Source organism: Protopterus annectens, chromosome 5.part0 (assembly GCF_019279795.1).
Source record: "Protopterus annectens isolate FY-2018-M chromosome 5.part0, PAN1.0, whole genome shotgun sequence".
In the NCBI taxonomy this organism is placed as follows: domain Eukaryota; kingdom Metazoa; phylum Chordata; order Ceratodontiformes; family Protopteridae; genus Protopterus; species Protopterus annectens.
Genome location: NC_056735.1, coordinates 174,743,147 through 174,756,375, shown reverse-complemented (window position 1 = coordinate 174,756,375; position 13,229 = coordinate 174,743,147). Strand labels below are relative to the sequence as shown.

At 37.8% G+C, this 13,229-nt stretch overlaps 1 protein-coding gene across 1 annotated transcript in view; it reads left to right on the top strand.

Annotated features, from left to right (window-relative positions):
• DEUP1 (deuterosome assembly protein 1) overlaps positions 1-13,229 on the top strand; it is a 427,064-nt gene that overhangs the window by 209,552 nt on the left and 204,283 nt on the right. The gene's annotated exons all lie outside the window — the stretch shown is intronic.

Here is a 13,229-nt window from a genome sequence, read left to right as displayed (position 1 = left end):
TTTTAGAACAGTTCAAAGGGAAAAAGTGAAGAGCAGACTTTGTGGAGCCAGGAATAAAGTTTAATGAAGTTGTGGGCATCAGCTTAGACTCTAGGTGGTGCCTGTTGGTGGGGGGGGGGTTGTACGTCAAATGCATAGTGTTCACTAGACTAGAAAACATGGTGTAACATTAAAAAGTAGAACAAAGCTTTCTGGCTTGTATTTATATTTATTTTAACCATTCAAAGCAGTGGTAATTTTTAATAAAAAAAACTTAGAAGCTTCTCTTGGCATAATGTTTAAGGTCTTTGATTCTCAGGCACAAGGTAGAGGTTTTGAGCATGACCTCTGGTCAATGCCTACATGCAGTTTGTATTTTCTCCTTATGTCTGTGTGGGGTTCCTTCCAAATACAATGCTGAGTATTTTCACCTCAAATTTGAAAAGTGTAATAATAGATTGGACCCAAAATTTAATGAAGTTGTGGGCATCAGCTTAGACTCTATGTGGTGGCTGTTGGTGGGGGGGGGGGGGGTTGTACATCAAATGCATAGTATTCACTAGACTAGAAAACATGGATCATAGACATGGGTGAGTCTGGGCTAGCCACTCAGTGTTTTCTGGTCATGTTGACTAATGCTCACACAAAACTGGACATGGGTATTTGCCAGTGAGTTGACCCATGACTTATGCCAGGGACCAATGCTAAATGTAAAGGCATGTCAATAATAAGTTGCTGGCTATTCAGAGTCCATTTGTCCAATGTGGGTTATCTGGGATAGTTCTGTTGAGCAAGAGCTGGATAAAAAAAACAATCAACAGGCCAGAAATGACAGGATACACTGACAGAAGACAATTCAGATGATAAGGAGGAGACTGAATGTCCTATGTAACCAGGAGATAAGATGGAAGGGCAGTGCAGCAAAGCCATTTGACATGAGATCCAGAGTCTACTCCTCAAGGGGAGAACAAAATAGAAATTGTATGGGGAATTGTGGTGAGAGGCTTCTGAAGACATTGAGGGATGCCATCAGAATTAGTGATAGACTTGTGGCATTCAGACTCCAGTGTAAAGATGGGGCAGTATTCGTAAAGTCATTCAGTGCACAACATAAAGGTTGTGACAGCAAGGCAGAGAATGCATTCAGTGCCTAATAGATAAAGCAGAATAACATGAGTTGGTGTTAATATTGGGGGGACCTGAATGCTCATATCAGGACAGACAGAGCATAATATAAAACTGCCTGGCACCACTTGGGGTAACAGGAATAAAGAATGGGAGACCATTCTAGATTTCTGTCTAGCAAGCAACTTGTTTGTGGCTAACAGCAAGAGAGACAGTCACAGTATCACATACGAGACTGGCAAACATAAAACTCAAGTAGGGTTGCCACCTTTTAACAACGCCAAAGGGGGACATGGGGGCACGGCCAGTAGGACAGGGGGTGTGGCCGATATGACACGCCACCCCCCCACCATGACATTACTAGAGGTGTTAAAGGAGATGCAGTATTACAGTTATGGGGACAACATTGTGACGTTATTACAGCATGCTGAAAACTCACAAACCATTTAAATGAATTGAAGCATTACTGCAAAAAACACATTATTCAGTTGTAACAGTTAGTAAACGTTAAAGGAAAAAACACACTACTCATTAAACAGACTTGTTTATTTAAAAAAAGTAAAAAAAATCTTAAACCAACCATACCACACACACACAAGTGTATAATTAAGACTGTTTTTTTTATTGCAAATTAAAGCTAAAGCAAAGAAAAACACAAAACTACATACTGCACCCTAGTACTACATACTGCACACTAGTACACTAAATCACTTTTTTTTTTTTTTTTAAAGTGTATTTTGAATTTGATTTTATGGCTTGAAGAAGGGCCCGGTTTGAAACAATATTTGAATAAAAGTCACTACATTTCATCCGGTAATTTACAATCATCATTAGTTCAGCTTTTAACAAGTACACACTACATCAGTTTCGCACATCTGTCCATTTACTTTTCACCAAAGAAAAAACTCTTTCTGCAAATGCATTTGATGTTGGTATAGATAATACCCTAGCAATTACCGGATATAGTGCAGTCAGCTTAGGCCCGTCTCTGAAAAGCTTCAGCCACTTTTCTCCTGGGGTCAAGCTTGTGTTACGTAACTGTCCAAGAAAGGGCCTAATTGCCAAGTAGTCCCTGAAAATATGGTCTTCATCTACATCCTGCAGACTCAGGACAGTGGTTAGACTGAGTATGTCACTGAAAGCAAATGGCTCAGTTAGAGAAATTGACAGTGTAAACAAATAGTTGTTTTCAGTATAATCAAACCACTGTTCCAAGTACTTTACTGCTGTTTCCAAGAACACAATAAAGTCTCTTCAGTTTGTTAGCAGAAGTGCTGTCTAATGTGCTCATAAGTGCCCTAAGTTTCCCTCCAAAGAAAGCACCTTCAGCTCTTGCCTGCAGTATTTGCTTCAAAGAGACCAGTAAGTGCTGATTTTACTAATGTACTTATATGTTCATTGAAATCCACAAGAACAGCACTGAGAAAGTGCAAATAGTACTTGGGGTAGTGTAGGCGATGCATTCTCCCCATGCTCATTACCTGAAAAGTACTGCCATATCTGCCGGGGGGTCTCCTCTTCTCCCTGGGAGAGGAAATAGGACTAGAGCACTGGGAGATTTTTCACTATTCTTTCAATGGCTGGCAATAGTGGCAGCCACCTTGTTGGCACATGCCTTAACAGACTCATAAATTCCATGCCACAAAACTCAAAGAAGTCTTTCAAGTCTCTGGTTCTTTTGTCAGAATCTGAGAAATGGCTGAAACGTTTCATTACAAATACTTCCACATCATACGGTAGTTGTGCTGCAGCTTTTTTGGCTGCATTGTGAATGATGTGGGCAACACAGTTAACCTTCTGGAGTGTTGGGCACTTTTCTTTTAATCTGGTATACACATCAGATTTCTTCCCATAGTTCACACTGGCATTATCAGCCCCATATGCTGAAATGCTGTTCCAGGGCAAGGAGTGCCTTTCCATAATGTTTGAAATTTGCTGTGATTATAGCCTGTGCAGATTCATCAGGGTCTTCATAGAAGTCCAAAAGGCCATTCACCACCCCTTCTTCTTTAGAAAAATACCTTACAAGTGGAAATAATTTTATGCTCACCTTGTTGGAAGCATCCGATGAAATTGCAAATGAAGTGCCTGGTTTTTGAAGGCCATGCAGAAGGCATTCCAATGAGTGCAGTCCCAAAACATTTTCGACTGGCTTCAGCCTTGGTTCTTCCACAAGATAGTTTCTTTGCAATATCCGAGTCGCTGTACAACTGGCTGACCAAATTTACTGCACAGTCCAAACTGTTATAGGAAATATTGTGCTTAACAGCATGGAACACCTCAGAGGCTTCTGCTGCAATTATCCTAAATTCTGGTCCCTCAATGTTTGTGTTCCTTGCCCACTTTGTCATCAGGTGACTGGATTTTGCTTGAAGAATAGCAGTCTTATGTTGTTCAGTTGTTTCATGTCGTGCAACATTGTTTCTTCCACCGTGGGCCACTAGAAATGCTTTCTTGCAGTACATGCAGAATGCTTTTACTTCACTCCATCTCTCGATCCAGTCAAATTCCATTTTCCAAACATCCTGCCACTTGCACATTCTCTTGTTGCTGGTTGGCTGTGTTGAATCTGCTGCTCTCTTCATTCTTGAATCTGTACCTCCCTGATATGCAACATATTTAGCAAAAATATGTTAGTAGGGTCCAGTAACATATTGGTGCACGAATGAACTGGCTAGAAACGGTGGCACAGGAAAGAACTGGCTTGAAAAACATTGGCACGCAAAAGAATTGGCTTGAAAAACATTGGCATGTGAAAGAACTGGCTTGAAAAACACTGGAATGCGAAATAATTGGCTTGAAAAAACTGGCATATGAAAGAAATGGTTTGAAAAAATACTGGCATGTGAAAGAGCTGGTTTGAAAAAACACTGGCATATGAAAGACCTGAGGAATGGAGCAGAAAAGAATTAACATTACAAACCATTTGAAAAAGGTAAAATAGTAAATGAGGTTATGTAGGGGGCATTTTGGCCATTGAAAACTTTGACATTAACACAGCTTGCAGAAAATGAAATGCATTATTTTTACCACCAAACATGCCCCCCACCCCTCAAGAAAATAAAGTTAAACACATTTTCACTGTACCAAACAAACACTCTAAAATGAATGAGAATGCACAGTGGACACAATAGACCCGATTTAGCTTTTGACCACGGCAGTTAAGAAAAGAAATAAATGTATAGCACTAATTTACATAACACAATGATCTATTAACGAATATGCCCAACAGCAGCACTGGCTGTAATTGGATTATAATGAAAGCAATACATTGTAAATTTATTGAAGACATTACTAAAAACAAAATACAAACTTTGCTACTTATAAAAGCAAACTATCCTGAAACGCCGACATGTTTTAGCACAATCCCAAATGCACTGCATTAACGTCTGTGCATGTGAGCATGCATCCACACAAAAAAAGAAAAAGGAAAAAAGTACATAAACATTTTACCTTTTAAAAATACTTCTTGCAAGAGCAGCTAAAATAAACTATAATGCACGGCAGACCCCATGGACCCCTTTTACCTCAAAACAAAAGTAATTTACCCAACACAGCAATGCAATAAACAGGCCCAAGTAAAAGCAGCACACCCATATTCACATTACAAGCAAAGCAAGACATTTTAACCTTATTAAAGACAGCGTAAAAATAAAATGCACACATTTACAACTATAAATGAAAACAATCTTGACACAGCTTCGGCAAGTTGGCAACATGTACCTACTAGAATAATAAATGCACTACGTTAACTATTAACATTCCCCCTCAAAAGGTAGGCTTGTACCACATGCACCTTGCGCATTGACTTGCAAGAACTAACAGGAAAAATTACCCAAACAGTATATCCTAACTTCCTGAAAACAGCATTAAATTGCACACATTTCCATACAAAAAAGTGCAAACTATACTCGAACGTTTTCTTTCTGTAAACAGAAAGTACCCTGAAAAAGCTATGACAATAGAAATACATCACACTACATTTATATTTAAGATTCCCCCCACCAGAAATAAACAAAACTTCTATACACATGGTTCAGCTTTTAAAAAGTAACTCTTCCAAATTATACCCCAACAACTACAACAACTATAATTACATATACATACACACACATAGGTTTTATACCTTTAAAAACTATTACTCGAAAATCTCAAAATAACCACTGCGCAGATGTAAGTACTGTGTACTGCACCCATCTACCTCTAAACATTAAAAAGTTAAATTTAAATAAAGCACCATATTCACATTTTAAACTACTACTTGGAAATCTCAAAATTACCACCGCACAGATTTAAATACTGCGTACTGCACCCCCCATTTACCTCTAAACATTAAAATCTTAAATGAAGCACAATATTCCCATTTTAAATAACTAGATCCACAAAATACTATGTACTTACTACTATCACAGTCTTCGCTGGGCTAGCTGGCTACCTTCCTGCTGGAATGGCTAACTGGATGACTGGCTCTCTGCGTGCTGGACTGGCTGGCTGGATGACTGGCTCCCTGCCTGCTGGACTGGCTAGCAGGCTCCCTACTTGCTGGAGTGGCTGGCTTCTTTGTTGGCTGGCTGGCAAATCTCAGTCCTTAAATTACAGCAGCTGTAGAAGTGGGAATACAAAACCGCACTACAGCTGTGACCTTTGTAGGGCTCATCCAAGTCAAATCCCTGCCTCTTCAATCCTTGCAGCCAATTGCTGCATGATTTACATCACCCAGACCTAACAGGGAATACCTCTAACTGCAGGTCCGGGTTGGTGACGTCACCGCATTGCCATGGAAAAAATGAAAGTATTTTTGGCTTTTCCATGGCAATTCAGCATGCATTGGAAAACTGGACTTTTAAAGTCCCACTGCTTGACAGTGCGGGCAAGGGGATGAGAAGGCTTAACCCATGTGTGTCCCACTGACAACGGGACGGGTGGTAACCGTAAACTCAGGCAGACTTTCTCCTAAGAAAGGGCATTGGGGTAGAATAATTTATTGTAAAGTCACCACAATCAGTTGCAATCAGTGGTCAGAGAAGGCTGAAAAACTGGAAGTTAACTGGAGTGAAAGGACAAGATTTCAAAGAAATACAGAGGACACTAGCACCTCAGATAGAAGAGAAAATATGTGGAGTTAAAAAAAGAATTATGGCATCTCAAAGCAAAATGTGTGAAGACTAGTGAACAAATGTGTGGCTGAGCCAGGTATAGAAGTAAGGTATATAAGGAGAGGTGCCGGAGGAATGCAGAAGTCCAGGAAGCTATCAAAAGACAGACGGAGTGCAGAAAAAATGGTAGACCAGGCTAATAATTATACTGGTACAAAGAGGCTAAGACAGTAGATGCAGTACGAAAGAACATGATGCCAGATGGACTCTACCAGCTTCTGGAAAGTGACTCAGTAAATGGCACAAAGGAACACTAAAGTGGTGCAAAGAGAATACAGAAGGATAAAAAAGCTAATTATCAGATACCATTCATAAAGGCTTGCCAGAAAAAAAATCTGCTTACCAGCCTACAGGACATCAAAGGCAAAATGAAGGAGTGCTTTAAGCAGCTTGTGATAAAAGAAAACCCCACAGAAGCTGTCCTGCCCCATACACTGCCTACAATGAAAGAGGAAGAAGAACCCACCATAGAAGAAATAAGAAAAGCACTAAGGAAAATGAAGTCAGGGAAAGCAGCAGGCTCAGATGAATTCATGCCAGATATGATCAAGATACTGGGTGGGTTTTATGTGGGTGTTTGGTGGGTGTGTTTGGTTTCCTGCTTGAGGGGTTTTATTAAAACAAAAAGTCTTGTAAAGTGTGACATAGGTTCCAAAGTTGATAAGAAAAAAGACTGTATAAAGGATTAACCTGCCAAATATATATGGGTGCATGTATCACAAAAGCTGTAATTAGACATTTGAAAAGCTGCCATATAGGGGGGGGATAATGACTCCTTACCATAATGGGGACTCTTTCTATATTATCTTGGAATGTGAATGTTTTCAGATCACAGACAAAAATCAAAGAATACTTAATTATATTAAGAAATGCAAAGTGCAAATAGCAATGCTACAGGAGACACAGTTGGAAAAAAGTGAGCATGTGAATTTGATAAAAAAGGATTTCAGGATGGATATTGTGCAGAATATCAGGGACAAAGGAAAAGAGGAGTACTTATATTAATTGCGAGGAACTCCAATAGTAATGAAAGAGGAAAAGAGATAGTAATGGCAGATTTGTGATAGTAAGGGGCTAATGGCAAGTGAAGAGGATTACACTGTCATGTTTTGGAGCATAAAATTTTGGGGGAAGAAAAAATAAGCTTTCGCTGGGGAATATTACTTATAGGTGAGAACTGGAGTTTGATTTGCAACAATGAGGATATAGCTGAGGGGCCTGGAAGGGAAAAATACAACAAAAGAGGGTAGATTTCTGAATAAATTCATGAAAATATTTGGTGTGAAAGTCGTGAATTCAGTAATAAGAACCTGTAGAGAATTTGCATATTATACACTGATGGGCAATAACTTCTCTAGACATGATAGAAATTATATTTCACAGAAACATGTCCATTTAATTAAGAACTTTTATATTCATCCAGTAACTGTTTCAGATCATGCACCAGTAATTGCTAAGATAAAAATGCAGGGTAGTGAAGTAAAAATGAGACACTGCACTTCTCCACCTACCTGCTAAAAAGAGAGAAATTTAAGGAATGGGTTGTGGTTAAGGAATGGGAAGATAGAAAGATCTCCAAAAGTTATAACTAGGGAGTGGGATAAAATGAAAGCAGAGTTTAAAAATAGTGTAGAAATACAAGAAAAAGGAGATATGGTTAAGAAATATTAAGAATTATTTAGCAGGGTTGACAACGGTTGAAATATTACAAAATAAGGAGAATCTCACAGAAAAAGAGTAAGGCACAATTGCAGAGTATAAAGATAAATTAAAGGAGTACCTGGATAATATGCATGAATTTAGAAAGATTGCTATTAAGCAACTGTTTGTGATAATAACTCCAGAGCACACAAACCTTTGGCAGAACAAATTAGGCAACAAAAAGTAGAAAGGATTGTTGCTAAATTTAGGGAGCCTGTAACAATACATATAGCGAGATATCTTGTAGAGATGATAGAGATATTTCTGAAATTTTATGAAAATTTGTATAAAGCAAAGAAGTAGAGAAATCAAGAAAAAGCACAAATGGGAATATTTATGGAAGATTTAAATATGCCAAGGATAGAGGTGGATGAGGCTCAACAACTAACAGTTAAGACAGGAGGAGATTGAATAAAAATGATGATGTATAACCAATCTACAGGAATGTCGCCACGGACAGATGGTTTTCCACTGGAAGTTTGGAAGTTAGGAAGGAAGAGATAAAAAATCTGGAAGGTTTTGTTTAACATTTTTTTAAGAGGAGTGGAAGCAACAATATCCTGCAAAAAAATCTGTTGTGGCTGTAATACCTAAAGACAGTAAAGAGCCATCTGATCAGGCTTCATATAGGCCCGTCTCAATTCTAAACCATGGTTATAAAGTGTTTAAGTCTATAATGGCTAAAAGAATGGCAAAGGTGATGCCAAAATGTATATAAATAGGCCATTATGGTTTTGTGACAGGAAAGCAAACATTTGACAACATTAACAGAATGATGATAATCCAGAGGGAAGCGGAATGTAAGAAAATGCCACTGTTATTGGTGGATCTTGATGCAGAAAAAGCATATGACAGTATAAGCTGGGATTTTACGAGTAGGGCAATTAAAGCATTTGCATTTCTTGATACAATACTAGGGTTGATTTGAAGGATCTCTGAGGGACCAGAGACAAAAATCAAAATGAGAGGGTATCTCTCTGATAAGTTGTGCCTGAACAGAAGAACCGGGGTGGAGTGTCCTCTTTCACCTTTGTTATTTGCATTATATATGGAACCACAGGCAAAGAAAATAAGTGACTCAGAAATCCAGAGATATAATTGGTATGGTGTTCAAGAAAAATTGACATTATTTTAGGTGATATTATTTTGTACCTGGCAGAACCAGAGAAGGACATCTCAGTGTTGTGGAATATTCTGAGACATTTCCATTTTTTTTTGGGGGGGTATAAAATTAATGAAGATAAAACAAAGGCTATACCTATAAACCATGTGCCCACACATGAATTGGTCCAGCAATACCCATATTTATGGGTACATGATAAAATGAAGTATTTACAAGTATGGATTAAAAAGAATTTGGTTATGACAGCTAAGGATATTTGGGAAGAAACTAAACAAAAGATCACACAAAAAATAAGAAACTGGAAGCTCATGCCTGTGGATATGGATAGCAAAATTCAAGCAGTAAAAATATTTTAGTCCTTTTAGTTTTATACACAGGTCAATCATATTTTTATCAACCAGTGGATGTAATTAATAGAGTTGAAAGATTTTATTTGGGAGGTGAAGAGAGCAAGAGTCAAGTGAGATACGTTGATCTTTCCGACAGAACAATGAGGTTTAGGATTACCTGATTTGAAGGGATATTTCAGATCTACACAGTTATATAACACAAGCAGAAAGCTACAACTTAAAGTGGAAAGGGATGATGATGAAGCAACTGAGTAATTCAAGAAATAAGGAAAGAGTGGCATTTTGGACATAAATCCTTAAGAAAAATAACAATGGTCATACAGAATATTGTATTCATAAAATAGCAGAAGATATACTAAGAAATAAACCAACAAAGGAATGGAGAAAGGAGATTCTCCAATAGGGATGACTACAATTAGGGATACAGGGAATAGACAAGAGGGGGGCTGAAATTTGCTGGAGGAAGTTGGCAAAAGAGCCAAGGTATTGGGAACAAATAATTAGTTAAGGAATAGTAATAGAATGGTAAGAGGCCAAGAAGATTTTTAGATTGCAAGCTAATGAATCCCTTCCCTATCACAGATTTATTTCAAAATATAGACAAAGAGGGACTTCCAAGATGCCTGCATGTTAACTAACAGCCTAATTCTAGCTCTCCCAATGTGAAAACAGAAACTTAGCAGAAAAAGCCAGTGGAAATAGATTTCTGAGTAAATTTAGTAACCGGGTAATAAGTGCAATGCCTGGAGGCCAGGAAGAAAGAAATACAGAGGAGCTGAAGAACAATCATCTACAAAAGGTAATGAAAAAACACTAACTGGGAAATGTACTGTAGCTGTTCAGCAAAAAGCACTGCAAGCTCTAGACATGACTTCCAGTAACCTAGAGGAAAGTATAAGGTAACTTCACACAGACATGACTAAAATAAATGAAACACTGATGGAATATATCAATTCAAACAATAAAACAATAAAAGGCTGGAAAAAATGGAGGAAGCTTTAAACAGATATTCAGATAAGGTGATAAAACTGCAAACTCAGAGGCTGAAATTAAGAAAAGGCTGCCTGAATATGAGACAACACAAGAAGAGATGTTTCAAATAATAATAGAATTAGAGGACAGAGCATGTAGGAAAAACCTGAGATTTTCTGCTGCACCTGAGTAGCTAGCTGGAAGGACCAGACTGTATTAATTTTATGAAAGCACACAAATAAGTTACTGGACTGGTATTCCACAACAGGAATTGTTAACTGAAAGGGTACACTGTGTGTATGCTCTAAACCTGGCTATGAGAAAACAATGTAGACTTTAATCATAAATATGCAGTCTTACCAGCAGAAGGAGATGATTCTGACAAATCTGTGGCAGAAGGACAAAATACTAAAAGTGGGAGACAGCAGAGTGTTTGTGGAGAATGTCTACTCATTGTAAACCAGGCAGAAGAGGAGGAAATTTATCCCATTATTCAATGAATGTCGAGAAGCAAGCATGAGATTCAAACTGTTGTACCCAACTATCTTTGACATATTTTCCCTGGAGGTACAAAATCATTTTTTGATGAGGTACATGCTAAGGAAGAATGGAGTCAAAGAGAAAGGGATAGGGGACTCTTAAATGAAAGATGTGCACTGGTTGGGATTTTAATCAAATCTTAGAACTGAAGCTGTGCTGTTAAAAAGGGGGATAATTAGTATAGCATATAAAATATTGCATGATAACTATAATAATCAATCAGAAGAGGTCAGTAAAGACTGGGAAGAGAGATTAGATATGCAATTCACAAAGAAACAGTGGGGGCAGCAAACTTGCAGAGTGTATCGCAGGTAATGAGTAGCAGCAGAATGCCAAAAAAGATGAAAAATAAGGTGTACAAACAGTGGTGTGACCAGAACTAGTACTTCTGTATGGTATGGAAACCAGGGCAGCGAAGGCAGTGCAGCTAAGGAAACTAGTGGTGATTGAGATTAAATGTTTGGGATAGGTAGTGCAATGCACATTGTGGGACAGATGAAGAAATGAGAACATCAGAGCAGAGCATATATATGACTGCCAAATATACAACAAAGTCTAGAAGATTTAGGATTTTTGCCTGGAATGTTTACATAGATACTTGTATACCCCAAGCAGACTCCAAAGAATTTTTCCTCAGATAGATGGTAAATGTTGGAGGTTTGATGTAAAAGAACAAGGTAGCTGGGAACATATGTTTTCAGAGTGTAATGAATTGGCAGGCTTTAAAAATTCCCTACGGAGTACTTTGCCAGAAATACTGGGTGAGCAAATGAGTGTAACTAAGGGACTGAGTTGGCATACAAGATCTGAATTGCCTGGACACAATAATGCCTTGTTAAGTTTAATTCTGGTGGGTGACAAAACAACAGTTACTAGAAAATAGAAATCAAAATCTAAACCAACTATAGTTGAAGAAGCAAATATTGTAACAGAGATAAAAGAACAGGAAGTGGGATCTTTAGAAAAGGGTGGGAGTAAATTATATAAAAATGGAAATTATGGGAATAATACATGCAGAAAAAATATTTTGAAGGAAGAATGAGGTTTAAGAGAAAATAGGAACTGAATAGTTTATGTAATGTTGCTACAATTATACATCTCATATATTGTTATATATCCAATAAAGTTCATAAATGTGAACTTGTTAATATAGTTTGATTACTTTTATATAAATTACCAATGTCACAAGTGATAATTCAAAAAGAAAAGATGTTTGACAAGTTAGGGGATCCTAAGGATACTCATTTGAAAACATATTGGAAGGAACAGATCAACAAAGCTGCTATATGTAGATGATGTGGCATTGCAAACAGACTTTGAACAAGAACTTCAGTAAATGATACAGGAATGGAATGGAATGCAAAACTGATGACAAATAAGATGAAACAGAATGCAGACAAGACAATCATAGTGTAAAATGTGAAAATCAGAAGAAGCTGAAAATTGAGATAGAAGGGAAATACTGGAACAGGTTAACAGCTTCATGTGTGAGAGTGACAGAGAAGGGAAGTCAGAAAGAAGAGGTCAAAGCTAGAATCTGAGGGGTTGCAGCCAACTTGCAGAGTGTATCGCAGGTAATGAGTAGCAGCAGAATGCCAAAAAAGATGAAAAATAAGGTGTACAAACAGTGGTGTGACCAGAACTAGTACTTCTGTATGGTATGGAAACCAGGGCAGCGAAGGCAGTGCAGCTAAGGAAACTAGTGGTGATTGAGATGAAATGTTTGGGATAGGTAGTGGGATGCACATTGTGGGACAGATGAAGAAATGAGAACATCAGAGCAGAAGCCTAGGTAACAACTGCAGAGAAAGTCAAAGACAACAGAATACAATGGTTTAAATATGCGTTGGAAAGCAAAAGATGATTTTGTGGAAGAAAATGAGGCTATCCTGCAAAGAGATGGATAGTTTGTATGAGAGAAGACCTACAACAGTCAGGCATGACTGTCGAAGAAGATAGAGTGCCATTGATTCAAGAGAGATGGCTGTACTTGACACTACACCAAAGCCCCATTTGGAAAAATTGGCAAAACGGGGTTGTCACTGATGATGATGATGATGATGATGATCACTATGCTTTAAATAATTACAAATAGCAGGGATTTAACTCCCTGAATTTACTTTGTTTTTTTGTTTTTTTTTTATAAAGATTGTGATTATACATGAATAGCGAGAACATAACCCCTGTATTGTTACAGCTGGCTTCAAATAAAAATACATTTATTTTTAAATATATTGTCAGAATTTTAATGTAGTTCATTTTAAATACAATAAAAAGATTGTA